Source organism: Loxodonta africana, chromosome 5 (assembly GCF_030014295.1).
Source record: "Loxodonta africana isolate mLoxAfr1 chromosome 5, mLoxAfr1.hap2, whole genome shotgun sequence".
NCBI lineage: Eukaryota > Metazoa > Chordata > Mammalia > Proboscidea > Elephantidae > Loxodonta > Loxodonta africana.
Window position 1 is genome coordinate 133,992,787 of NC_087346.1, and position 26,507 is coordinate 134,019,293.

A 26,507-nucleotide genomic window follows, 5' to 3' on the forward strand; every position below is an offset into this window, starting at 1 on the left:
ATTGAACAGAAGAGGAACCTGAAGTTGCATGTTAATTAACTTGCTGTAGCTAGCTAGGGGAAAGCTAAGTGTCAGAACTCCCAGTACAATGGTCTTTACACACCATGATGGCATCCACCATAAAAAAGATTCTGCACAGTTTTCAAGCAGAACCATGTGCTGTAGCATAACAGTGGAAGCCCCAAATCAGTCTAAAGATGATTATTCACGAAAAGCTGAGCCAATCTAGAGCTTGATTGGAAAGTATCACGATGTTGACATAACCATTCTCTTGACCTTGTGGCTCCACTTACCAAACATCCTGATTTCCTTTTGAGACACTTGATAAGAAGATGTACGTACCTGTTGTTTCCTCTGGTTTTTACTGTCTATGACTAAGTAAAATTTCCTGGCTAGGAACCTCTTTAACCGACTATAATTTGCCTTCTGTTTCCACTACTTCGCTAAAGCTGCTCTGGCAAAAGTCATCAATGATTTTATATTACCGATGCTGCTGGCAAATTTTCATATCTTTCGTTTTCTCTCCAGAACTCTCTCGTGCATTTGATACTGTTGGCCTTATTTCTCCATCTTGAGTAGTCTTCCCTGGCTTCCTGCGATGTTACTTCTTTGTTTTCTCCTCTCATCTCTTTGAATATTTCTTCTCAGTCTCCTTTTGGGGCCATCTTTTAACCATTTCAAATTTTTGTACCCTTTAGGGTTGTTCTTGTTTTATGATTTTGTATGCTTTTATTGGAGCTATCTCATCCACTCTCAAAGTTTTAATCTGTTTCATTTGTGTTACTACAACAAACCACTTGAAACTTAGTGGTTTAAAGCAATAACAATTTATTACCTCCACAATTCTGTGGTTTGACTAGGTGATTCTTCTGCTTTATGTGGTATAGCTAAGGGGCAGGGAGGGATGACAGTTCCAAAATGGTCCCACATGGCTGGCAATTAAATTGGTGCTGGCCACTGATTGGGAGCTCAATTAGGGCTGACAGCTAAAGGCCTAGGTGCTCTTCCCCTGAGTCCCGCCACATGGCTGCTTGAGCTTCCTTAAAAATGGTGGCTGTGTTCCAAAAGGAAGGAGATGGAAACTGCCAGTTCTTTTAAGACCCAGATTTGAAAGTCTCAGATGTAATACTTCCACTGCATTCCGTTGGTCAAAGCAGTCACAAGGCCATCCTAGGGGAAATAAACTGCATCTCTTGATAGGGGAGTGACACGTGCATGTAAGAAGGGAAGGAATTGATCATGGACATCTTTGGAGACAATCTACCACAGTTAGTTTTCTGACTACATTAATTCACAACACCCATACATGCAAAGTACATTCACCTCTCCCTCCAAATTTTCATCCTGTGGTGGCATACAGTCAAAGTCCAGGATATCATCATTTAAATCAGTTACAAACGAGGATAAAGCACCTCTGGTCTGCTTCCTGAATCTAGTTTTCCAGCTGTGGTTTCTCAGGTGCAGAGATCTATGAAGAAAAAAGGCAAACTATCTTACAAGCTGCCATACAATCATGAAAAAGAGACAGAATAAAGCAATAAATATCCCTGTTCAAGAAGGGAGAATATAGGAAACACATAGCTGTTGCTGTCCTTAGCAATTCTGAAATATGACTGTGTACCTGTGACCATTTTCTCTGACTTCAGGGGCAAAGAATGTTCCTTGATTAAGCATCCATTTCTGCTCCTTGTGAATGGTTTTCCATGGCTTTTGGCTTCTCCTTGTGGAATTTTGGCTCCATATTGTGAGTTATCCTTCTTTTCCTGTAAGGCATGCCCTGTATTTGCAGAGAAGTAATTTTCTTAGCTTGCTTTCAGGGTCCAGGGGGCTCTTTTCATTTTGTACTATCAGTCCCTTTGAGCTTAAGCTGATATAATTCTTTTAAAAAACTTCGTGAGTTCCTTGTACGTAAAATTATAATCCAAGCCATGGACAAAAGCAATATCCCTGAATCTCTTTGAGATTTAAAAAAAAATGATGGACAATACTGGAAATCATGGCCTAGTCACTTTGACACATATTTTGGGAGGACACAATTCAATCCATAACAGATAGTATCTCATTGTGATTTTGATTTGCCTTTCTCTAATGGCTAATGATTGTGAGCATTTCCTCCTGTGTCTGTTGGCCACCTGAATGTCTTCTTTAGTGAAGTGTCTGCTCATATCCTTTGCCCATTTTTTTAACTATGATGTCAATGAGGCAGGATTAGAGGCAGTTATGTTAATGAGACAGGACTCAATCTATAAGATTAGGTTTTGGCCTCAGTCAATCCCTTTTGAGATATTAAAGAGAGAAACAAGCAGAGAGAAGGGGGACCTCGTACTACCAAGAAAGTAGTGACAGGGGCAAAGCTTGTCCTCTGGACCCAGGGTCCATGTGCAGAGAAGCTCCTAGACCAAGGGAAGACTGGTGCATCTCAAGGACCTTCCTCCACGCTGTCAGAAAGAGAAAGCCTTCCCCTGGAGTTGGCACCCTGAATACGGACTTCTAGCCTCCTGGACTGTGAGAGAATAAACTTCTGGTTGTTAAGGCCATCTACTTGTGGTATTCTGTTACAGCAGTACTAGATAACTAAGATACCACCTCACCCCCAACATTACTGGCACTAATAAAAAATAAAGAAAATAACAAATGTTGGAGAGGTTGCAGGGAGATGGGAACTCTTATGCACTGCTGGTGGGAGTGTGAAATGGTTCAAGCACTATGGAAAATGATATAGCTCCTCCTTAAAAAGCTAGAAATAGAAATATCATATGATCCAGCAATTCTACTCCAAGGATTATATTCTAGAGAAAGAAGAGCCGTCACATGAATAGGCATACGCACATGCATGTTCACTGCAACACTATTCACAGTAGCAAAAAGATGGAAACAACCTAAATGCCTACCAACAGATGAATGGATAAACAAATTATGGTACATGCACACAACGGAATGCCACGCAATGATAAAGAACAGTGATGAATCCTTGAAACATCTCACAACATGGATGAAATAGGAGGGCATTATGCTGAGTGAAGTAAGTCAATCACAAAAGGATAAGTATTGTATGAGACCATTATTATAAAAACCCAAGAAAAGGTTTACACACAGAAAAAAAACAATCTTTGATGGATATGAGGGAGGGGAGGTATAGGGAAGGGAGATCACTAACTAAATAGTAGACAAGTGTTAACACTGGTAAAGAGGAAGAGGAAGACAGCACATAATATAGGGGAAGTCATCACAACTTGACCAAGACAAAGTCATAGAAGCTTCCTAGACACATCCAAATACCTTGAGGGTCTGAGTTATTGGGGCTGAGGGCTGGCAGCATGGTCTCAGGGGACATCTAGATCAATTGCCATAATACAGTACATAATGTTCTACATTCTAGTTTGGTTTGTAGCATCTGGGGTCCTAAAAGCTTGCAAGCAGCCATCTAAGATACATATATCAGTCTCAGCACGTTCAGAGCAAAGGAGAATGAAGAAAACCAAAGACACAAGGGAAATATTAGTTCGAAGGACTAATGGGCTTCATGAACCACAGCTCCCACCATACAGAGCCCAGGACAACTCGATGGTGACCATCTACCACCATCGACAGCTCTGACAGGGATCGCGACAGTCCCCGGAAAAAGTGAGAGAAAAATTTAGAACAGAATTCAAATTCATGAAAAAAGACGAGACCTACTGGTCTGGCAGATACTGGAGGAACCCTCAAGACTATGACATCCAGGCATTCTGCTAACCCAGAATTGAAACCACTCTCAAAGTCCACCTTTCAGCCAAAGATTAGACAGGGCTATAAAACAAACACACTTGAGGAATGTGCTTCTTAGTTCAGTCAATTATATGAGACCAAATGGTCAACACCGGCCTAAAAGCAAAGATGAGAAGGCAGGAAAGAACAGGAAAATTGGATGAGTGGGCACTGAGAAGCCAGGGTAGAAAGGGAAAGGGAAAGAGTGCTGACACATTGGGTGGGTTGAAATAAGTTGCATGACAAAACAATTTGTGTATAAAATTTTTGAATGAAAAACTAATTTGTACTGTATAGTTTCACCTAAAATACAGTAAGGTTTTTTCTAGAAAAAACCATTTGCTGATGAGTTGATTCTGACTCATGGAGGCTCTGGGTGTGTTAGAGTAGAACTGTGCCCCATAGGGCTTTCAGTGTCTGATTTTTTGGAGTAGATGCCCAGGCCTTTCTTCCAAGGTACCTCTGGGTAGACTCAAACTCCCAACCTTTCAGTTAGCAGCTGAGAGTGTTAACCATTGAAATAGGCTTCTCAAAGTCAGTGTGCTATAGGGCAAAACCTTTAAGAAGCCTATTGTCTAGCTGGGACAGTCTAGGATTCACCAGTAAGAATACTAAAAACAAAAGCAGTTGTCGCTGAGGTCAGTTCAGACTCATAGCGACCCCATGTGTGCAGAGTAGAACTGTGCTTTTCGAGGCTGTGAAATTTCAGAAGCACATCACTAGGCCTTTCTTTTGAGGAGCCTTTGGGTGAATTTGAAACACCAAACTTTTGGTTAGTTGTTAAGTGCTTAATCATTGTACCACCCAGGGACTCCTATTAGAAATTCTTAAATTTTGTGAGATTTCAGCAAAGGGTCTTACAACCCCATCCTTGGCCTGATCTTTACCTAAGGTCATGTTTTCTTGGCAGCCTCTGGATTTGAGATCTTTTGCTGGCCAGAGAAGCTACAAATGTGAAATAGTTTTTTTTCCCCCCCTAATCTGGGAAGCTGAAATTGTTTTTTAATTTTCCATCAAGCAAACCTTGCACTGGAAATATTTCCTCTAAATTCTGCTTGCAAACTCATCTGTTCCTTCTTAAGCTCATCTTAAAATGTACTTTATTATCATTGGCAGTGAAGAGAAGCTACTATTCTGCCTGAAATCTTCTTAGCCAGATCCACAAATGTATTAGGTATGTGTTCTATTTTCCATGTTCCTGTAGGGAATATTTCACTAATTGTTCTTCCAATACATAGCTTGGGCCCCAGATTCTCTAATTTCTCATAGCAATTTACTCACTGCCCTTTCAGCCTTTATAGCTCTTTCCAAGTTCTCCCAGCTTCTGCCTGCTACTAGATTCCAAAGCCAATGTCACATATATTAGGTTTTGTTATAGCAGCACTCCACATTCAGGTACCAATTTCTGTCTCTACTGCTGTGTATTAAACCATTAAAAACTAGTGGCTTAAAGTAACAACAACCAATTATTATTTCTCACAGTTCTGTGGGTTCATAGCTTGGGCATCCTCACAGCATGGCAGCTGCATTCCAAGAAGCCACGTTCCAAGAGAAAGTAACTAAAAATTGCCTGTCTTCTTAAAGCATGGGCTCAGAAGTCCTAAAATGACTATTCCACAGCATTCTACTGGTCTAAGTATTTACAACTCAGAATAAGATTCAAGGGGAGGGAAAGTAAACCACCTCTGGGTCGGGGAGTGCTATGTAAATACAAGAAGGGAAGACGTTGATAGCGGCCATCTTTGTTGTTCTTGATAGCTGCCGACAAGTCGATCCCTGACTCATGGTGACCTCCTATACAACAGAACCAAATGCTGCTCTGTCCTGTACCATCACCATTGTTGGCTGTGGATTGAGCCTTAGGGTTTTCATTGGCTGATTTTCAGAAGTAGATCACCGGGCCTTTTCTTCCTAGTCTTTCTTAGTGTGAATGTTCTGCTGAAGCCTGTTCAGCATCACAGAAACATACAAACCTCCACAGACAGATGTGTGGTGGCAGTACTTGAGGTCCATTGGCTGGGAAAGGAATCAGAGTCTCCCTCATGGAAGGCGAGAATTCTACCCCTGAACCACCACTGCCCCATGGTCATCTTTAGAGGCTAGCTAGCACAACCTCTAGCCAATAAGCACTAAATTTGTATTTCCAGCCCCCACATCACTTCCCTTATTCCATACCCATATATTCTACTTCCTTTTGGATGTTCCCACACGCACCTCAAATCCAGCATGCCCTAAATATAACTCATCAGCTTCCTTCCTAGACCTGTTTCTCAGCCTTTGTTTCATATTTCAGTAAATGACAGCCTTCAAGCCAGAAACTGGAATCCGTCCTGGCTCCTTTAATTCCATCATCACCACCCCTGTTCCCCGGCACATAGACAAACTTTAACTCTTAGCTGTTTCTCAGATGTGCTCCTCTCTTCTCCACTCCTAATGTTACCCCAGTTCAGGCGCTTATCTTCCTCTCTTCCCTGGATTATTTCTGTAGCTCCTAAAGGTCTTCATTTCTCCAGTTTTTCCTCTGTGGTGTGCTGTGAGGCCAACTTAAACAACACCACCAAAAAATCCTGTTGCTGTCAAGTTGATTCCGACTGATAGCAACCCTATAGGACAGTAGAACTGCCCCATAGGGTTTCCAAGGACCGCCTGGTGGATTCAAACTGCTAACCTTTCGGTTAGGAGCCGTAGCACTTAACCACTACACCACCAGGGTTTCTGAGGCCAATTTAGCCACCTGATAAAATAAACAATTAGAAGAAGAAAGACAAGCAGGAGGAGAAAGGAATTAAGGGAGAAAGAAAAAGAAGCATAAAGAAAAATACACAAAGGCAGAAAGAAAAGAAAACTAGTCAAGGCACATATGAAAACTTCTCAGGCTGATGGTGTCACGGTTTAATTTGTGGAAGGAAAAGGCTAAGTAAAGGCTATGATTTACAGTTGGAATAATAGGCTGATTCTTCATAAGAAGAAAATTGCAACTTCTAGACAAATCCTTTCACTCACTTTCCAACCAATTTCTGACATAAAGCCTCCCCAAACAGCATTGGAAACCCTGGTGGTATGTGTAGTGGTTAAGAGCTATAACTGCTAACCAAAAGGTCAGCGGTTTGAATCCCCCAGGTGCTCCTTGGCAACCATATGTGGCAGTTCTACTCTGTCCTATAGGGTCACTAGGAGTTGGAATTGACTCAACAGCAAAGGGTTTGTTTTTGTTTTTTTAAATAGCATTTCTGGAGAAGATATATAAACTTTTCCCCTTCCTAAAAAAAAAAAAAAAATCCTGTACAGTATTGCCACAGTGATTATGCTACTTTTTTGTTTAAAACACTTCAGTGACTCCTAAGTTCCTCATCTCAGCCCACAAAGCTGCGCTTGGCTGGATCCTCATGCGGGCATTCAACAGAGATGTACTGAGCGCCTATGACCTACTAGGCACACAGCTGTGTATCACTCCACCCTCCTCTTCTTGCTTTATTATGTTCCTTCCCCAAACTGCTTGTTGTTCCTTGAACACACCTCTCATTTAATTCCTGCCACCTTGGGCACCTCTCTCTTGCATCTTCACCTGCCTAATTCCTACACCCTTGTCTTAGTCATCTAATGCTGCTATAACAGAAATAACACAAGTGGATGGCTTTAACAGAGAAAGTTTATTCTCACACAGTCCAGTAGGTTAGAAGTCCAAATTCAGGGCATCAGCTCCAGGGGAAGGCTTTATCTCTCTGTCAGCTCTGGAGGAAGGGCCTTGTCATTAGTCTTCCCTTAGTCTGGGAGCATCTCAGCTCAGGAACCTCAGGTCCAAAGGACAGGTTCTGATCCTGGCTCTGCTTTCTTGGTGGTATGAGGTCCCCATGTCTCTCTGCTTGCTTCTCTCTTTTGTATCTCAGAAGAGATTGGCTTGCGACACTGTTTAATCTTGTAGACCTCATCAGTATAACTGCCACTAATCCTTCTTATTACATCATAGTGATAGGATTGATGATACAGAGAAATCACATCAGAAGATAAAATGGTAGACAATCGTAAAATTATGACCTAGTCAAGTTGACAGATATTTTGGGGGGACATAATTCAATCTATGGCACCCCTCCTCAAGCTTCTTCTTATTGTTATTATTATGATCAGTCATCTAGCATAGTGTCTACTGCTCCTAACAAGCATGAGCTACTGTAATTGGGACAATTGGCCCAGCACAGTCCTTATTGCTTAACAAATATCTGAATTCCTTCCTTTTTCTTTTCTTTTTTTAACTTTATTCATTCACCCATTTCCACAATTCAGTGTTTAAGACTCAGGTTGTCTTTACCCTTTGAAAAGTGGGGTTTCCCACCACCACACTCCCCCCACCCACTCCCCTCCCCTGATCTAGGGACAACTGCAGAAATGGATGGCACCCAAAGAGATACTTCTAGTTGCTATCTCAGCACTGGTGAACATCTCCTTGGCTGCCTACAAGGTTCTTTCCCAACACCAGCCAGATAGAGACATGCTATCTCTCAGTTGCTACTACTACTTCCTCATCTGCCCACATCCTGAGCAAAACAGATGGGGGAATTCTTCACATACCCAGCAGAGTCCCAAAGATAAATAGTCAAATGTGGATGCCTAATGGGCAAGCACGATTCAAAGAAAATGTAGCAATGAAAGAGCTTGTGGAACTCCTCGCCATCAGACCAGCTCTCTGACTGAAGAAGGGAATGTCCCCCGAAAGCTACAGAATTCATCCGAGAACCAGAAGCAGTGAGCTTGATTCTTAGCTAGGCCTCTAGTTTTTTGTGCAAAATGAAAATGTGGTTAATCAGGTTTGCTTTCTACTCCCCACCAATATGGCTGCCCCAGTTATTAAGGGATGTTTTCTTCCAGCCATATTCTGAGAATCAATTTATAACACATCCTGATGCAGCCCAAGGAGACCTGGCGGTACAGTGGTTAAGTGCTCGGCTGCTAACTGAAAGGTTGATGGTTTGAACAGTCTGCTGCCATGAAGATTTACAGCCTTGGAAACCCTATGGGGCAGTTATACTCCGTCTTACAGACCATAGGGTTACCATGAGTCAGAATTGACTCGATGGCAATGGGTATGAGTAGCAGCCCAAATGGAGGCGACAGGTTCTGGAGCTCCTGATGTGAGCATGGCACCTGAAAGGACAGTTTTATTCTGAAAAATGTCTTCTACTCCCTCCTAGTACTTTAGAGAGTATACTTATTTACACAGTCTGGGAACAAAATGATTTCATCATGTCAAAAGTATAAAACTATTGTCATGGATTGAATTAGGTCCCCCCAAAATATGTGTATCTACTTGGTTGGGCCATGATTCCCAGTATTGTATGGTTGCCCTCCATTTTGTGATTGTAATTTTATGTTGAGAAGATTAGGGTGGGATTGTAACACCACCCTCACTCAGGTCACCTCCCTGATCCAAGGTAAAGGGAGTTCCCATGGGGTGTGGCCTGTAACACCTTTTATCTCTCAAGAGATAAAAGGAAAGAGAAGCAAGCAGAGAGTTGGGGACTTCATGCCACCAAGAAAGTAGCACCAGGAACAGAGGGCATTCTTTGGACATGGGGTCCCTGAGTCTGAGAAGTTCCTTGACCAGGGGATTGAGGACAAGGACCTTCCTCCGGAACTGACAGAGAAAGAAAGCCTTCCCCTGGAGCCGACGTCCTGAATTTGGACTTGTAACCTACTAGACTGTAAGAAAATAAATCTCTCTTTGTTAAAGCCATCCACTTGTGGTGTTTCTGTTATAGCAGCACAAGGTAACTAAGACAATGAAAAAAAAAAAAAACACCCCCAGACAACAGCAACCTATCTTCAAAAGAAATGCAAGCACCAAAAAAACTTCCCTTACCACATAGAAGGATTTAGTGTCAGACAGATTAAGCCAAGGATGGCCTGGGATGACCTTAATGTAGTGCTTCTGTTTTTTTTTAAATGCCCTAAAACCTTTCCGACTTATCCTCCAGGTAGGCATTTAGGGTAGCTTTTTTACTGATTCTAGTGGTTGCTGGCTCACAGAGGTCCCCTCCCAGAAAAACAGTCAGGAGGTGGTTCATAAAACCCTGCCCCTGATCTTAGGGAGACACCTGATCCAGGCTGCGTCAGTCTGAGTCATTCTTCCAGGAATTTACCACTCAGAATTCAAAGCTGTCACATTAATGGTAGCTTCTGCTGCTGAGGACACTGAGTTATCCAAGTCCTTGTTTATCCCAAAGACTCGTATGTTAACTCTCTATTTCACTGGGTTAATTTCTCCAGTATCCTGTCCCCCAACTGCCTTTTTTTCTTACACTAACCAGAATCAGTTTTTGCTAGCAGCCCAAGATCCTTAGCTAATTCATCACGTCAAGCACCATTTTCCAAAGAGGAAACTGAAGCCCAGAGTAACTAAGCAGCTTTGTCAAAGGTCACACCATGAAGTGGTTGAGCTGGGATCTTCAAGTCATTCTTAGCCCGACACATTACGCTGCCTCTCATGACCCCATATGGTGCCAGGACAAGCACAGATGTGGGTTTTGATTGAAAACATTTATCCAGAGAGATTTCACGAAGCCTAGAAATCACTTAAGAATGCTGTTGTGGTCAAGTGACCATCGATGGGGGATACTTACACTGAAGAGGAAATCACCGATGGGCTGAGATGTTCCCAAGTGAGGCCACTACGGGCTGGCTCCTCCCCCATAGCGTTCACAGTTATCCTGCTTGTTAGGGATGAGTGGCTAGGGCATAGCCCTTCCTCACCTCTGGAAAAGTCCACCCTGAATTACAGCCAGAAAAAAAATTCTCTACGGTCATAAACTGGCAACATATACCTCTTGCTACAATAGACAGGATTGCTTCTCAAGGGGGCTTTTGGAAAAGATTTCTCCAGAGTTCACCATATTTTTTGTATTTCTGTCATTCCTGCAGCCTATACAAACATTGTCCAGACCTCAAAGATACGATGATTATCTGATTCTTTTTATGTTCATTAGCCCCTCTGATATATTAGTAGATTATCAAAAGCAGTTTTAGTATGTCATAAAATCTGTTTGGTATTAAGTTGATACACGATGTGTTTTTCTCCATCCAGCTAAATAGTTTCCTTCAAATCTGGACCAGATGAGCACCCCGGGACTTGCATGAGCTCATGTGTGTGTCTGCGTGGAATGTGATGTGCTGGGTCCCCTTGGACGTTGTGGCACGTGTTTGGAATCATGGTCTAAATGGAAATATCCTTAGGCACTGATGCCTCAATTAGGGAAAAGATAAAGATGCAAGATCAGATATGGCATCTGTAAAATGTTAATGTCCTGGTGATGCTCTTTATTTGAGTCTATTTTTCAGTTATGTCTGATGGCTGATGTAGGCAAAATTGTGATATGCATGAAATTGTCTTTATCACCACCCTTTGGGACTAGCCGCCTCGGCCCCTGCCTCTGCTGATTCTGCCTTCTGGCTGCTGCAAGCTCAGGAAAGTCCCATTGTTTGCTCTTGCTCATTCATTCAATAGGTCTTTATGAGCACCTATGTGCTAGGCATAGGAGAAAAGGAAGACTAAGAACAGTCCTGGCTTTCAAGATGTAGTGGAGGAGCCAGAAATGTGAACGGACAATTGTTCTGGAGCAGCATCAGTGTATGATCTGGTGTTATTGGTGCTGATGAAGGGTCCAACCGAGTCTGGGGGAGGGGCTGTGGGTCAGGGAAGGCTTCCGGAGAACTACCCAGGAACATAACCTTGAACATCCAGAAGTAGGATTGCTGCAAGTCCATCAGGCACCTAGTGTGAACAACAGAACAGTGCCCCTACTGGCCAGATGCAGTCTTTTGCAGGCTACAAACCAAGTGTGAGCAGGGTTTAGTTCCTACTCACTCTCTCACCACTACCTGTCTGTTAGTTTGTCATGCTGTGGTGGCTTCTATGTTACTATGATGCTAGAAGCTATACCACAGGCATTTCAAATACCAGTAGGATTACTACTGATGGTGGCCAGGTTTCAGCAAAGCTTCCAGACTAAGACAGAATGAGAGAAAGGCCTGGTAATCCCCTTCTGAAAATCAGCCAATGAAAATGCTATGGATCACAACAGAGTATTTTCTAATATACTGCTAGAAGATGAACCCTCTAGGCTGGAAGGCACTCAAAATACGCAGTGGCCACCAACAATGAACTTGTGCATACCAACTACAGTGAAGAGGGAGCAGGACTTGACAGTGTTTCTTTCTGTTGCACAGGGTCACCATGAGTCAGAGCTGACTCGGAGGCAACAAATAACATTCCTTCATTGTCACGGTTTTATTATATCCCCCCCAAAATGGGTGTATTAACTGGGTTAGGCCATGATTCCCAGTATTCTGTGGTTGTCCTCCATTTTGTGATTGTAATTTTATGTTAAAGAGGATTAGGGTAGGATTGTAACACCCTCACCAGGCCACATCTCTGATCCAATATAAAGGGAGTTTCCATGGGGTGTGGCCTGCACCACTTCTTATCTCTCAAGAAATAAAAGGAAAGGGAAGCTAGCAGAAAGTGGGGACCTATGCCACCAAGAAAGCAGTGCCGGGAGCACAGCATGTCCTTTGGACCCAAGGTTCCTGTGCAGAGAAGCTCCTAGTCCAGGGGAAGATTGATGACACGGACATTCCTCCAGAGCTGACGGAGAAACCCTCCCCTTCAGCCCTCAGCTGAAGCCCTGAATTTGGACTTGTAGCCTACTAGGCCGTGAGACAATGAATTTCTCTTTGTTAAAGCCATCCACTTGTGGTATTTCTGTTACAGCGGCACTAGATGACTAAGACAGTCACCTAGGTGCCTTTGTGAAGTCAGCAACCTGCATAACCTTCCATGGGGCCCTGGGGATCAACCATGTGAAGGAAGGAAGGAAGACACTTTCAGACAGAAGCAGCAGAGTATGTAAAGGCAAGGAAGTGTTCCAGGATATGCTGGACTCTGAGAAAAGCAAGGACAACTGGAGCATGGGACTTGCGGGCACAGTGAAACCTGAGGCTGGCTTGGGAAACAAGGGATATGTTGTGGGAGGCTTGGACTTCATCCCGAAAGGCAAGAAGGGGATTTTGGAGGCATTTGATTTTAACTGGAGTTCCTCGGTAGTGTAAACTGTCAACTTGCTCAGCTACTAACTGGAAGGTTGAAGGTTTGAGACCACCCAGAGGCACCTGGGAAGAAAGGCCTGGAGATCTATTTCTGAAAAATTAGCCTTTGAAAACCCTATGGAGCACAGTTCTACTCTGGCACACATGGGATCATCAAGAGTTGGAGTTGACTCAATGGCCATTGGTTTGACTGGTTAATTTTAACTGGAGTTGAAGGTTAGAGCTTGGATTGGAGGAGGGTAAGCGTGGAAGTGGAGAGAGTCCTCCCTGAGGAAAAGAGGAAGTGTGCAGCTGAGGAGAGGGGCCCCGAACAGCACGTGGTGATGGCTGTGAGTGGGGAGGGAGCAGAGGACGTGCTGATTCTGAGGTTTCTGTCCACATTCCAGCCCTGGCCCTGTGCCTGTCACATCGTCCACATTCAGACAGTGCTGGATACATGCGAGCAGACCAACACTGAGTAACGTGCCACTCTGCACAGCCAAGCTCTTTGCACTTTAGAATTTGAACTTGAGTTTTGAAGAAATTGTACTTTAACTCAAAAGAACATTCCACTGTGGGCAGTTAGCGGGGGAAGATGCTTTTGGGTCCTTCAATGTGATGCAGAAGAGAGAGTATGGATTGTGGTAGTCACTACATGGCCATTTCACTACCTATACGCCTGAGTGATAATACCCTTGGCTTTCACCTCATAGTGAGTTTATGAAATTAAATGAGATAATGAGTGTAATTGTCCATTGAGGTATTGCTCAGGTTGGCCAAAAACAGGGCGGGGAGAGGAGCAAGATAATAAATTGTGGATATGATAAGTGGATATTCCATCTATGGAATTAGACTATTTTTTAAAATGGACATAATATATTCATTGACCATAATGTAGTGTTAGTTAGAAAAGTCATTGGACATAATATAATCCCGTTTTTTGTAAAACTGAACACTTATCTATACATACATGTTTTTCGCAAGCGTGGAGAATGGGCTGCAATGATAATGCAGCCTACCGGTTAAATTTGTTACCTCAGGGGACGATTATTAACTTAAAAAAAATACAACTCTATTAAGGCATGTATACAAAATCTACATACTATTCCATGCCTACATACACACACACACAAAGTTTATTTTATTATTCCCCCCCTTTTTTTTTTTTTTTGCTTTGGAAACCCTGGTGGCATGGGGGTTAAGTGCTACAGCTGCTAACCAAAGGGTCAGCAGTTCGAATCCGCCAGGCGCTCGTTGGAAACTCTATGAGCCAGTTCTACTCTGTCCTATAGGGTCTCTATGTGTCGGAATAGACTCAACAGCACTGGGTTTGGTTTGGTTTGGGTTTGCTTTATTATGCCTGTGGTCCCATAATCTTGACAAATAAAGGTTGTTATTGGTAGTTGCATGGAGTCAGCTCCAACTATTGGCGACCTTATGTATAACAGAACCAAAGTTACGCAGTCCCACATCATCTTCATGTTTTTTAGTATATTTGAGTCCATTGTTCCAGCTATTAATTAAAGGTAATAGCTTTTCTTAATTTAAAATTAGCCTCTTTTTATTCAGTCAGTTCGTACTTTAAATTTGTACTTTAAATTCACTGTTGTTCTTTTTCTCTCCTTCTGCCCTTCCCAAGGATCCCTCATCCTTCCCAAGATGGCATCCAGGTGGGATGAAACATGGGTTGATCTTTCCTGGTCTTATGCCTGGGCATTTGGCACAAATGCCTGCTGAGCTATAGCTCAATAATCTCATTTCTTATTTTGGGGGTCCACAGCAGAAGTCCTTGGTCAGCAGTCCCTGAGCCCCTCCCTTGACTTCCAGTTGAGGTTCCTGCACTTGGAAGCCTCTTGGTCCCCAAATCGGGGTCTCCTAGTCTAGGAGTACTTCCACGTCCCCTTCGTTGTCACACAGAACTTCAGTACAACAGGCCACAGGGCACTGGGGAATTCTCTTGATCTATCCACTTATATATTCTTATCAGCCGTCTTTACGCTAAGCACGATGCTTCTCTAAGAGATTTCCAATTGTTCTGAGCTATACCGTGAGGGGCAAGGAGCAAGCCCCCTTGTGCTTGGAGTTCCCATTGGTCTTGATTTTCTGAGTCTCCCCGTGTACGTTTTTATTAAAAGAGAGGGACCCAGATCCTCCTACCTGACTTCCTGCCCACTTTCTTCTCTCTCTCCTTCTTGACCTCTCCAGGAAGTGGGGTGGGGGTGGGGGGCTTTCTCTTTTTCCTTTCTGTCAGGTGGGAACTACCCTTTTAGCCTCCTTTTCTCCTTCTTTATGGTATTTGCCCTCCCCTTTTCCTGAGGCAAAAAATGAAGAATGGCTGCAAGAAGAGGAATGAGATTTTTGAAAGGAGTGACAAGATTTTTTAAAACCTTATTCTTACCTGTTGTTTCATTAGTTATCGTAGTGGGTTAAACAGCATCTCCCAAAAATATGCCTACATCTTAATCCCTGGTTCCTGGGAATGTGACCTCATTTGGAAAAAGGGTCTTCGAAGATGTAATTCAGTCAAGGATCTTGAGATGAGGCCATCCTGGCTTTTTTGGGTGGGCCCTAAATCTAATGACAAGTGTCCTTATATGAAAAACAAAGAGGGAAGACAATAGAGAGAAAAGAGCAGAAGGCCATATGAAGATGAAGGTAGAGACTGGAATGATGCAGCCACAGTCAAGGAACTCATTGGGTCACCAGAAGCTGGAAGAGGCAAGGAAGGATCCTTCCCTAGAGCCTTCAGAGGGAGCGTGGCCCTGCTGACATCTTGATGTCAGACTTCTGGCTTCCAGAAGTATGAGAGAATAAATTTCTGTTGTTTTAAGTCGCCACGTTTCTGGTACTTTGTTATGGCTTGTTTCTGTTAGCTGCCATTGAATTGGCCTCCAACTGCTGGTGGCCCCATGTGCAATGGGATCAGACTATTGTGATCCATAGTGTTTTCACGGGCTGATTTTCAGAAGATTGCCCAGCCTTTCTTCTTAGTCTGTCTTAGTCTGGAAGCTCTGCTGAAACCTGTTCAGCATCAGAGCAACATGCAAGCCTCCATTGACAGGTGGGTGGTGGCTGCACTTGAGTTGCATTGGCCAGGAATCAAACCTGGGTCTCCTGCATGGAAGACAAGAATTCTACCACTGAACCACCACTGCCCTCACAGGTTGTTACGGCAGCCCTAGGAAGTGAATATAGATTGATAATGAGCATAAAATACTTTTGACATTAAAAAAATAAGAGTAAGAAGAAAAAGACAAACACAAAGCTTTTATAGATGCCTCTTTTTTTTTTTTCTTGGCTTAGTGTACGGGAGCTCTGTGAATAGTAGTTGTTCTTGCTACAGTGGGGGCAGGCAGCCTTTTCCCAGAGCCCCTTCACCTTCACCTTCCTGCCACTGTGCCACCAGAGACCAAATGGTCTTGACCTTTTTAGCAAGTTCGCTAATCCCCTTGCTTGTTCTCTTTGCTAATATAGCTGTTCTTTCTGTCATGCCAGTGTACTCTGGGGGAGCTGACAGAGTTCAGAATCACTGTCTCTTGATATGACCAGACAATAAAAATGGCAAGCTGATCAGTCAGCCAGAGAGGAGAAGCCTTTTTCCCATTATAACCATGATCTAATGCTATAATCACCTAATCTGCTGGCAGCAGCCAAGCACTTGTGGTCAGGCCCAGTCCCCAGAACAGGTGAACCCTGTTAAAAAGCATCCTGCCACATGGTTTCAGCTGTCCTGCAGGCCAGATTAAGTCTCTTCCCCTGAAACGTAATAACCACATAGAACTCATGAGTTCCTGAGTTTATTACAATTGTCCAGGGTCATCCTTTTAAAAAAATGCTAATATTTTAGTAAGACTGCAGGAAACCCTGGGGGCTCCCAAGAAGAGAAGCTCAGGGGGTGTAAACATAGTCTTGGTGGCCTTCTATCACTTCTCTATCTGAATGGTGTTCCTGACCTTCAAGATGGACTAACTGTCTTCCCTCATCCCCAAGGCAATGCTAACATGAGGCTTTCTGGATTGACCGAGGGCTTGAAGGAATTTCAGTCAGAGAAGAGAAAATTAAACCTCAGCATCAGCCATGACCACACCCCGAGTCCCAGGGCTATGTCCCATCACTACCAATCCCTACTCATCTTCTACTTCTTGGTCTTCAGGCTTCAACATATTGCCAGGTGTACTCTCTGCTCATCTCCAACGCAGGGGTTTACCTCTCTGTTTCCTCTATGTTGGGTATGCTTTTTTATAAAGCTTTCAAGTCACATATGGCTTTGTAATGCTCTCAAACCACATATGTCCATAATATGTGTATGGCATTGGTATGTTGCTTCTGTAAGTGATCTTAAGCCTCTATGGCTTAAGTTACTTATAGTATGACTTAGAAGTAAAAAATTTCTGAACTTAGACATAGAAACATAGAATTTTGTGAAGAATGTGGTAAACAACCTTTAAATTGACTTTGCCCCTGCATACTGCGATAACACATAGTTAATCTCGGTAAACTAGCCTTGAGACATAAATTGTAAACAACCTCCTTAATCTCTAAACCTTGAGGAAAAGATGTGACATCTGACTAATATCTAACCCTGGAGACAAGATATAACATACTAGTCTTTGATGTCACACCGGCCCTTATTGTGTGAGGGTAAGGTGAGAAATTAATATATACAATCACTGGATGCCTGCTTACTTGAAGGGAGAAGGCAGAAGCAAAGAGATCTTGCTCTAGTTTCTTCTCTCTGAAGACTGAGAGCCTGCTGAGACTCTGCCCACCACAGACCTCAGATCGTAGTTACAAGGGACCTCTGTTGAGTTTGGGCTGTGGTCAAGCCTTCCTCCCAAGACCACTTGCTAAAGGTAAAAGCCTGGAGCCTAAAGACTTGGACTCTAACCGTAAAACAACAGTGAAATTGCAATGATTGATTCTGATTCTCCAGTTCTAAACAAATGCATTGAGTTCTTACCTAAGTATCTGGTCATGATGACTATCTTGCAATCAACTAAATGAATTTATGCATGTCAAATTTGAGTATTTCTCAACTTATTTAAAAATAAAATCCTACAGGACCCTCTCTGAATGCCAAGCCCCAGTAACTTCTTCCCTCCATTCCACCAAAGGAAGCCCCATCTTCACTAACATCAGAACAATTACCATACCCATTTACATTGTACACAGAGAATTTGAGTGTCTCCTGTCTAGGTCTCCCCACTGGATAATGAAATTCCATTTTGCACAGATAAAGGCCCAGTTAAATATTTTTCCCTACGAGGAAGCATTGGTCCCCAAAGACCAACTTGGTTTTCCATTTTTAGCAGCACAAAGAATTGGCAGAAGCTTTGAAATTATGATTCTCCCTTAAAAGCTCCAAAGAGACCAGATCCAATTCTTAGGCAGGACCAAAGTCTACACACTGACTTTTCTCTCCCCTTACTTCTTTTATTGTTGTTATTAGTTGCTATCAAGTCGATTCTGACTCATGAGGACCCCATGTTGTGCAGAGTAGAACCACTCTGTAAAGTTTTCAAAGCTGTGATCTTTTGGAAGCCCAGTCTGTCTTCTGAGGTGCCTTTGGTGGCTTCGAACTAGTAGTCGAGCACTGGACCATATGCACCACCCAGGGACTCCTCACCTCCATTACAGGGAACTTTTTCCCCAAGTCTAGGGGAAATCTGATATTCATAAAGAAAAAGACATTTCTTCTTTCATTAGCCAGCCTCGGATGACTTTGGGCAAGAAGGTTAACTTGCCTGAGCCTCAGACTCCCTGTCTGAAACATACAATTAATAATACATTTTGCATAGGAAAATTTAATGAAATAGTTTAAGTGTCTAGCACGGTGCCTGGCACACACGGGATGTTTAATAAGTGCTAGATTCCATTGCTTCCTCTCATTATATGATTAAACAATGATTTTCTTTGTTGCCTCATACAAGTACTGTAATGTAGTTCTAGGGCTTATATGATCTAGAAACTAGTTAATGAAAATACACTGAGTCCCCGAAGAAACAAAAATGCCTTGCTTCATTGAACGTCCTATGTATTTGCACATGTCTGTAATTATTTCCTGAAGACTAATTCCTAGACGAGGAATTGGTGTTCAGAGGGTATGCACATTTTTAGGACTCTGGCTACACATTGTAAATTGCCTCCCAGAAAGTCTGTACAAGCGTACTTTCCCCACAGCACTGTGTCCAAGTACCTATTTCTTGGGATTTTGAGTTTTTCTTAAACATTTATTAAATCTCTGAATGCAAAGTGCTGTCTCATTGTGGTTGTGAACTTATTTTTCAAATATGGAAAACAAAGCTCTTAGATCCAACAAGTCCAACTCACTCGTGTTAAAGTGGAAGATCCCGAGACTCAGAGGGATTAAGTGACTTGGCCAAGACATCTAATTAGTAGGACAGCCAAAATCCATATCCCCCATGTTTCCTGACTCTGGAATTCCTTCCATTATACTACCTCGAAGAGGGAGGGTTACCTGGAGGTGAAACCGCTCAGGGGTTACTTAATAACAAGGCTGAATTAGACTGGAGGGAATGTGCTGTAGAGGAAAGTCACTGAAGAGAGATTTAATTAGTGTCTAGTTAATCCATCATCAGGTAATCAGAACCAGCACTGTCCATGTTAGCACCACCTACTGGTGAAAATTTAGACATGCACAGGCTTCCTCTACAAAGTTGAAGGCAGAATGGGAAAACCATAGGAGATTTGGACCGGTTTAAACTGTGTTATAAGAAGTAGCTAGAAAAAGTAGGAGTTATTGAGTTATGAGCCCTGAAGACTAGAACTGCTGTTGGGACTCAAACTACTGCAGTCTCCTGAGTTGTTGTGAATGAAGTTCCTACTTGCTGAGTCGGCTAAGACAGTTTCCTGTTCTTCCTATTGCGTACACAGAATGTAACTTTCTTCAGTTTTCTATTACTTAACTTCTAGCATAAACCCACATTTTTCTGGCGGCAGGGAATTTAATAGGTAGCGACTTCCAGGTAAAATCACTTATGCATGATTACTCAGTCATTTCAAGTTTCAGTCACTCAATTCAGAATTTCATTCCCTTCTCTTCTCCCTGGGGTGGCAACTAAGGTCCTGAAGGCTTAGGATTGTTTGTTGTTGCTAGCTGCTGTGAAATTGGCACCCCACTCATGGCAACCCTGTACACAACTGCGAAAAAACACTGTCTAGTCCTGCACCATCCCCATGACCATTTGCAGACTGGACCCTTGTGATCCACAGGGTTTTCATTGGCTAATATTTTGGAAGTAGATTGCCAGGCCCTCCTTCCTAGTCCATCTGTCGTGGATTGATTTGTGTCCCCCCAAAATATGTGTCAGCTTGGATGGGCAAGATCCCTGGTATTATGTGCTTGTCCTCCATTTTGTGATTTTCCTATGTGTTATAAATCATAATCTCTGCCTGTGGGTAAAGAGGATTAAGGTGGGATGTAACACCCTTTGCTTAGGTCACATCCCTGATCCAATGTAAAGTGAGTTTCCCTGGGGAGTGGTTTGCACCACTTTTTATCTTGTGAGAGATAAAAGGAAAGGGAAGCAAGCAGAAATTTGGGGGCAGGCAGCATGCCACCAAGAAAGAAGCACCAGGAGCAGAGCACTTCCTTTGGACCCATGGTTCCTGCATGGAGAAGCTCCTAGTCCAGGTGAAGATTGATGAGAGGGACCTTCCTCCAGAGCCAGCAGAGGGAGAAAGCCTTCCCCTGGAGCTGACACCCTGAATTTGGGACTTGTAGCCTACTAAACTGTAAGAGAATAAATTTCTCTTTTTAAAGCCAACTTGTGGTATTTCTGTTACAGCAGCACTAGATGACTAAGACACCATCTTAGTCTGGAAGCACCATTGAAATCTGTTCAGCATGATAACAACAGGTAAGCCACCACCAATAGACGAGCGGTAAACCGTCAGGAATTGAACCGCAGCCTCCCACGTATTGTTGTTGTTGCTGTTAGGTGCCGTTGAGACTATTCTAACTCATAGTGAACCTGTGTATAACAGAACAAAACACTTCCAGGTCCTGCCCCATCCTCACAATCACTGCTATGCTTGAGCCCATTACCGCAGCCACTGTGTCAATCCAACTAATTGAGGGCCGTCTTCTCTTTCACTGACCCTCTACTTTACCAAGCATGATATCCATCTCCAGGAACCAATCCCTCCTGTTAACATACCCAAAGTATGTGAGACAAAGTCTCACTATCCTTGCTTCTAAGGAGCATGCTGGCTGTACTTCTTCCAAGACAGATTTGTTCATTCTTCTGGCAATTCCGGTATATTCAATATTCTTTGCCAACACCATAATTCAAGGGCATTAATTCTTCTTTGGTCTTCCTTATTCCTTGTCCAGCTCTTCCCTGCATATGAGGCAATTGAAAATACCATGGCATGGGTCAGGTGCGCCTTAATACTCAAAGCGATATCTTTATTTTTCAACACTTTGAAGAGGTCTTCTGCAGTGGATTTGCCCAATACAATGCGTCTTTTGATTTCTTGACTACTGCTTGGGTGTAAAATGAAATCCTTGACTACTTCAGTATTTTCTCCATTTATCATGATGTTGCTTATTGGTCTAGTTGTGAGGATTTTTGTTTTCTTTATATTGATGTATAATCCATACTGAAGGCTGTAGTCATCAGTAAGTGTTTCAAATCTTCACTTTCAGCAAACAAGGTCATGTCGTCTGTATAACGCAGGTTGTTAAGGAGTCTTCCCATAATCCTGTGAGAATTCTATCACTGAACCACTAAGAATCACTTAGGTGTAGGTAATGGGGTGTGGGGAGGGAGAGAGAGTGGTGGTCTCACCCATGGATGTCCTTAGCCCAGTGTAGGCAATCTACTTTCTGGTCTTCGGCCATTGGCATCTATTCCTACTGGCAACCAATGATCCTGCCAAAGTTCTCATTTGTTAAGAAGTTCTTCATCTGAAGTGTATTCTTCTCCCTCAACTTCAAGCCCCACTCAGGTCTGCTGGCCCTCTTTAAGCCACTCTGAACCTAAAAGAAACTTTCAGTTGCTCTCCTATACGTTTCTGGTTGTGGGAGAATCAGGGGGCTTTCTCGGGGCCCCTCTGCCTGCTTTGCCTGTTGCCCTGTCTTCTCCACTATTGCTAACATATAAAGCAGGGGTACAGACAATGTGTAAACAAATGGGAATGGCTCTGATCCAAAAAAACAGGTGGTGTTAGTGGATTCAATTGTGTCCTTCAAAAACTTGTGTTGTAAATCCTAATACCTATACCTGTGGATGTAATCCCATTTGGGAGTAGGGCTTTCTTTTTTATGTTAACAAGGGCATGCCAGTGTAGGACGTGTCTTAAACCAGTCACTTTTGAGATATAAAAGAACAGATTAGGCATAGAAGCAAGAAAGCAAAAATGAGGGAAAGATAGATGCCATGCAAAGATCTCCAAGGAAGAAGGTGAAACAAGGATTTTTCCCTAGAGTGGACAGAAAAAGAATGCCTTCCCCTAGAGCCAGTGCCCTGAATTCTAACTTGTAGCCTCCTAAACTGTGAGAAAATAAATATCTGTTCATTAAAGCCACCCCCTTGTGATATTTCTGTTACAGCAGCACTAGGAAACTAAGGCAGGTGGCCAGCCAGATTAGGCCCTTGGGTAGTACCTTGTTGATCCCTGATACGTATTTTTGAGGTCCCTACCCCACCCTTTGGAGCCCTGGTGGCACAGTGGTTAAGAGTTTGTCTGCTAACCAAAAGGCTAGCAGTTCAAATTCACCAGCTGTTCCTTGGAAACTCTGTGGGGCAGTTCTACTCTATCCTATAGATTCACTGTCAGAATCAACTCCACGGCAATGGGTTTTTTTAATCCCACTCTTACCCCTGTCAGGCATTTCCCAGAGAGGGAGGCATTAGTTAGTTCTCTCAGGTCTTGGTTCTCTAAACCTTTCTTGGGGTTTATCACCCACTTACCCCGCCTTGGGTCCTGTCTACGGAAAACAGCACCTATGGCAATTAGTTTTAAATTGCTGAATGATCTTGCACACATAGCTGGCGAAGGAAACTGCGATGGCCAATAGACACTGCTCATTAGCACCCCTCCTCAAGCAGCCCTCAGGGCAGGAGCCCTACCTATCGTATCATAGTTATGCCTCTGGTCCCCATCCCAACAGTTATAAGGCGGGGGAGTGAGCAAGGGACAGGCCCTGTCAGGGACTTGTCCCCCTCTAAACCCTCTTCCAGGAGCCCTGGTGGCATAGTGGTTAAGTGTTTGGCTGCTAACCAAAAGGTTGGCAGTCGGAACCCATCAGCTGATCCAAGGGAGAAAGACGTGGCAGTCTGCTTCTGTAAAGACTACAGCCTTGGAAACCCTATGGGGGCAGTAAGTATAGGGTAGCTATGAGTTGGGAGAGACTGGATTTTTTTTTTTTTTTAAGGCCCTCTTCTTCCCCTCTTTCTCTGGCCAGAACAACTATCTTTCCCACTTTCTCCATTCTCTTGTTTAGTGGCATAAGCTTACGTCATGATTACTTGGGCTTTCGCCTTTAGATCCGAACATACCTAACTCTTGCAAATCACAAATCTTGGCTCTGGAGTCTCTAATCTCTGTTAAGAGAGTCAAGATTCTAAACGGCTCAGTGTCAAGAATTTGATGCTTTGTTTTCTGTGTTCTGCATAATCCTTGGGAACTGTGGGTGCCTTGCGTGACTGGGAATCACCGGAAATGACGTTCTCTCAAAAAAAAAAAAAACAAAACTCTTGCTAAATGCTGGGCCCTGCTAAGTCCAAATCACACTTTAAGGGCAGCTGGACTCAAATAAATTTGCCAGCCCAGAGTCTGTTCATTATCTTTGTCCTATGAGGAACCCAGAAGAATAAGTTTCACTTGAGATTCTTAGAAAAAACTACTCCTTCACATGAAAGGAAATGTATCCTTTTAGGAGCAAAATTGTTTGGAGCAGAGTTTTTCAAATTGCACGCTGCAACCCATTAGGAGAGGGCCAGGCAAACTTTTTTCAGTAAATGGGCAAATAGTAAATATTCTAGGCTTTATGGGTCATATCCAACATGCAACTTTCAACTCGCAACTCACTCAACTCTCAACTCTGCCATTGTAGTGTGAAAGCAGCCATAAACCAAACCAAGCCCGTTGCTGTCCAGTGGATTCCGACTCATAGCGACCCTATAGGACAGAGTAGAACTACCCTACAGAGCTTCCAATGAGAGCCTGGAGGATTCAAACTGCTGACCTTTTGGTTAGCAGCCGTAGCTCTTAACCACTACGCCACCATGAAAGTAGCCATAAAAAAAATTTTTTTTTTTTTTTAGCCATAGACAATAATAAACAAGTGAGCATGCCTGTGTTCTGATAAAACTTTACTTAAAACCCAAAAAACCAAACCCACAGCCATCGAGTCGGTTCTGACTCATAGCAACCCCACAGGACAGAGTAGAACTGCTCCATAGAGTTTCCAAAGAGCGCCTGGAGGATTTGAACTGCCGACCTCTTGGTTAGCAGCCGTAGCACTTAACCGCTACACCACCAGGGTTTCCCAAAACTTTACTTATGGACACCAAAACATGAATTTCACATAACTTTCATGTGTCATGAAATATCCCTCCTTATTTTTTTCAACCATTTAAAAATGTAAAAACTGTTCTTAGCTCACAGGCCATGCAAAATACATACAAATGTACAAAATTCTCCCAGACCTCTAGTCAGATTTGGCTCTTGGGCAGTAGCTGGCTGATGCCTGCATTAAAAAGCCCTTTGCGGTTGAGTCGATTCTGGCTCACGGTGACCCTGTGAGGACAGAGTAGAACTGCCCCATAGGGTTTCCGAGGAGCGCCTGGTGGATTCAAACAGCTGACCTTTTGGTTAGCAGCTGTAGCTCTTAACTGCTAAGCCACCCGGGTTTTCTGATGCCTGCGTTAGGGAACCATGAAATCAATTAAGTGAGGCTCAACCAGCAATTAAAAAAAATAAGAGAAATAGAGTAGAATGAAGAGGACAGAAAATCTCAGAGTACATTGTACACAGAAAGGGTTTTAGGAAATATTTCTTTCAGTTATCTTATCGTGGGATGTGGCTGAAGAAGTCTGGAAAACATGGACTTGGAGAAAGATCCCTTTCGGTATGTCTCTGAAGAGTTATTCCTCTAACCATCCCACGCATCTTAAGATTTGGCGTTAAGGTTGCCAGATAGAATACAGGATGCCCAGTTAAGTTTGTATTTCAATGAAAGAAAATTGTATTTTATTTTTAGTACAAGTATGTCGCATACAATATTTGGGACATATTTATATTAAAAATATATTCTTTTTAAAATTAAAAATTCATATTAAACTGGGTGTCCCTGTATTTGTTTTTCGAAATCCGACATCTCTATTTGGTTTATTAGGAATAGTTTCGTCGTTAGTGTAGTGATCTTATTGAGACTCAGGTAAGGGCAGTTTTATCTAGTTCAGTTGATAATCTAAGAGGGGCAAAAAGGACATTTTCAAAAGTCCTTCAAATGCCAGGCTCTGTGCCCTGATACAATTACTACCACTCCCTAAGACAGGTACGGCTTTGTTGTCTCAGCCCCACAAATGGAGAAACTGAAGTGCAGTTTGCCCACAACTGTTAAATGGTGGAGCTACATCCCCAGGTTGTTCTGAAAAATAAAGAGGAGAGCTGTGTCAAAGCACCCCAAGCAGTTCTTGGAACCTTTGTGCACCAAGGAGGAGGGAGAGGGGATGGGGGAGTTGCCCAGCCAGGGAAGGGCAATAAGAGCTGCACTGTGCTCTGCTGCCAACCAAGAGGTTGGTGGTTCACCCAGAGGTGCCTCAGAAGAAAGGCCTGGCAATCTACTTCTGAAAAACCAGCCACTGAAAAGCCTATGGAGCACAGTTTCACTCTGATACACGTGGGGTCTCCGTGAGTCAGAATTGACTCAACAGCATCTGTGTCGCGATGCCTATGGAAAAGCGAATTTAAGCACAATATAAAGCTGATTCAATTAAAAGACTACTTTTTATTATCAATATGCAATGCTGTGATAAAATACCGCCCCTGTCAGAGCACACTGCCCCAGTCCTTTTCATATGCCATTACTTGATTCATAGTTGATGTTCACTAAATGTTACTTTTCTTGTTCCTCTTTCTCACCTTCTCTCTTTTCTTCTCTCCACACAGGACTAGCAAATAAGTTTCAAACCACTTGGCGACTCTTACTAATTGGTGATGACAGCTGGGACTGCCAGGATGAGAAAGATTCTGAAGTTGAACCTCTGCGCAAAGCAAAGGAGTGCTCGGTGATGTTTGCCATGGGAATGTGAGCAGGGAGTGGCAGCACCTATTTCTTCATATTTGCTGTCCTATAGTTAAACATGTTTGCTGTCCTGGAGGTAAATCTGCAACCTTCGGACAGCAAACAACCAGGCTGAGCAACCATGAACCATGAACCTTCCCACCACTGATGCCAAGGTAAGAAAAGAAGAGGGAGAGAATTTCTGCCAATCTTATTACCCCGCTACCTCCCATCAAGGAGCCCTGGTGGCATAGTAGTTAAACACTTCACTGCTAACCAACAGGTCGGTGGTTCGAATCCACCAGCTGCTCCACGGAAGACATATGTGGCAGTCTTCTTCTATAAACATTTATAACCTTGGAAGCCCTGTAGAGCGGTTCTACTGTGTCCTATAGGGTCACTATGAGTCAGAATCGACCCAATGGCA

The 26,507-nt window shown here is 43.2% G+C and overlaps 1 long non-coding RNA gene across 9 annotated transcripts in view; it reads left to right on the plus strand.

Annotated features, from left to right (window-relative positions):
• The window catches only part of LOC111751048 (uncharacterized), a 124,343-nt gene that overhangs the window by 18,709 nt on the left and 79,127 nt on the right, over positions 1–26,507 (plus strand). For 8 of the 9 annotated variants that reach the window (XR_010322139.1, XR_002786117.2, XR_010322141.1 and 5 more), the window contains exon 2: positions 25,966–26,256. This is a non-coding gene — a long non-coding RNA (uncharacterized LOC111751048). Of the gene's footprint in view, positions 1–20,630; positions 20,703–25,965; positions 26,257–26,507 lie in introns of all 9 variants that reach the window. The other variant, XR_010322144.1, reaches the window with a different exon arrangement.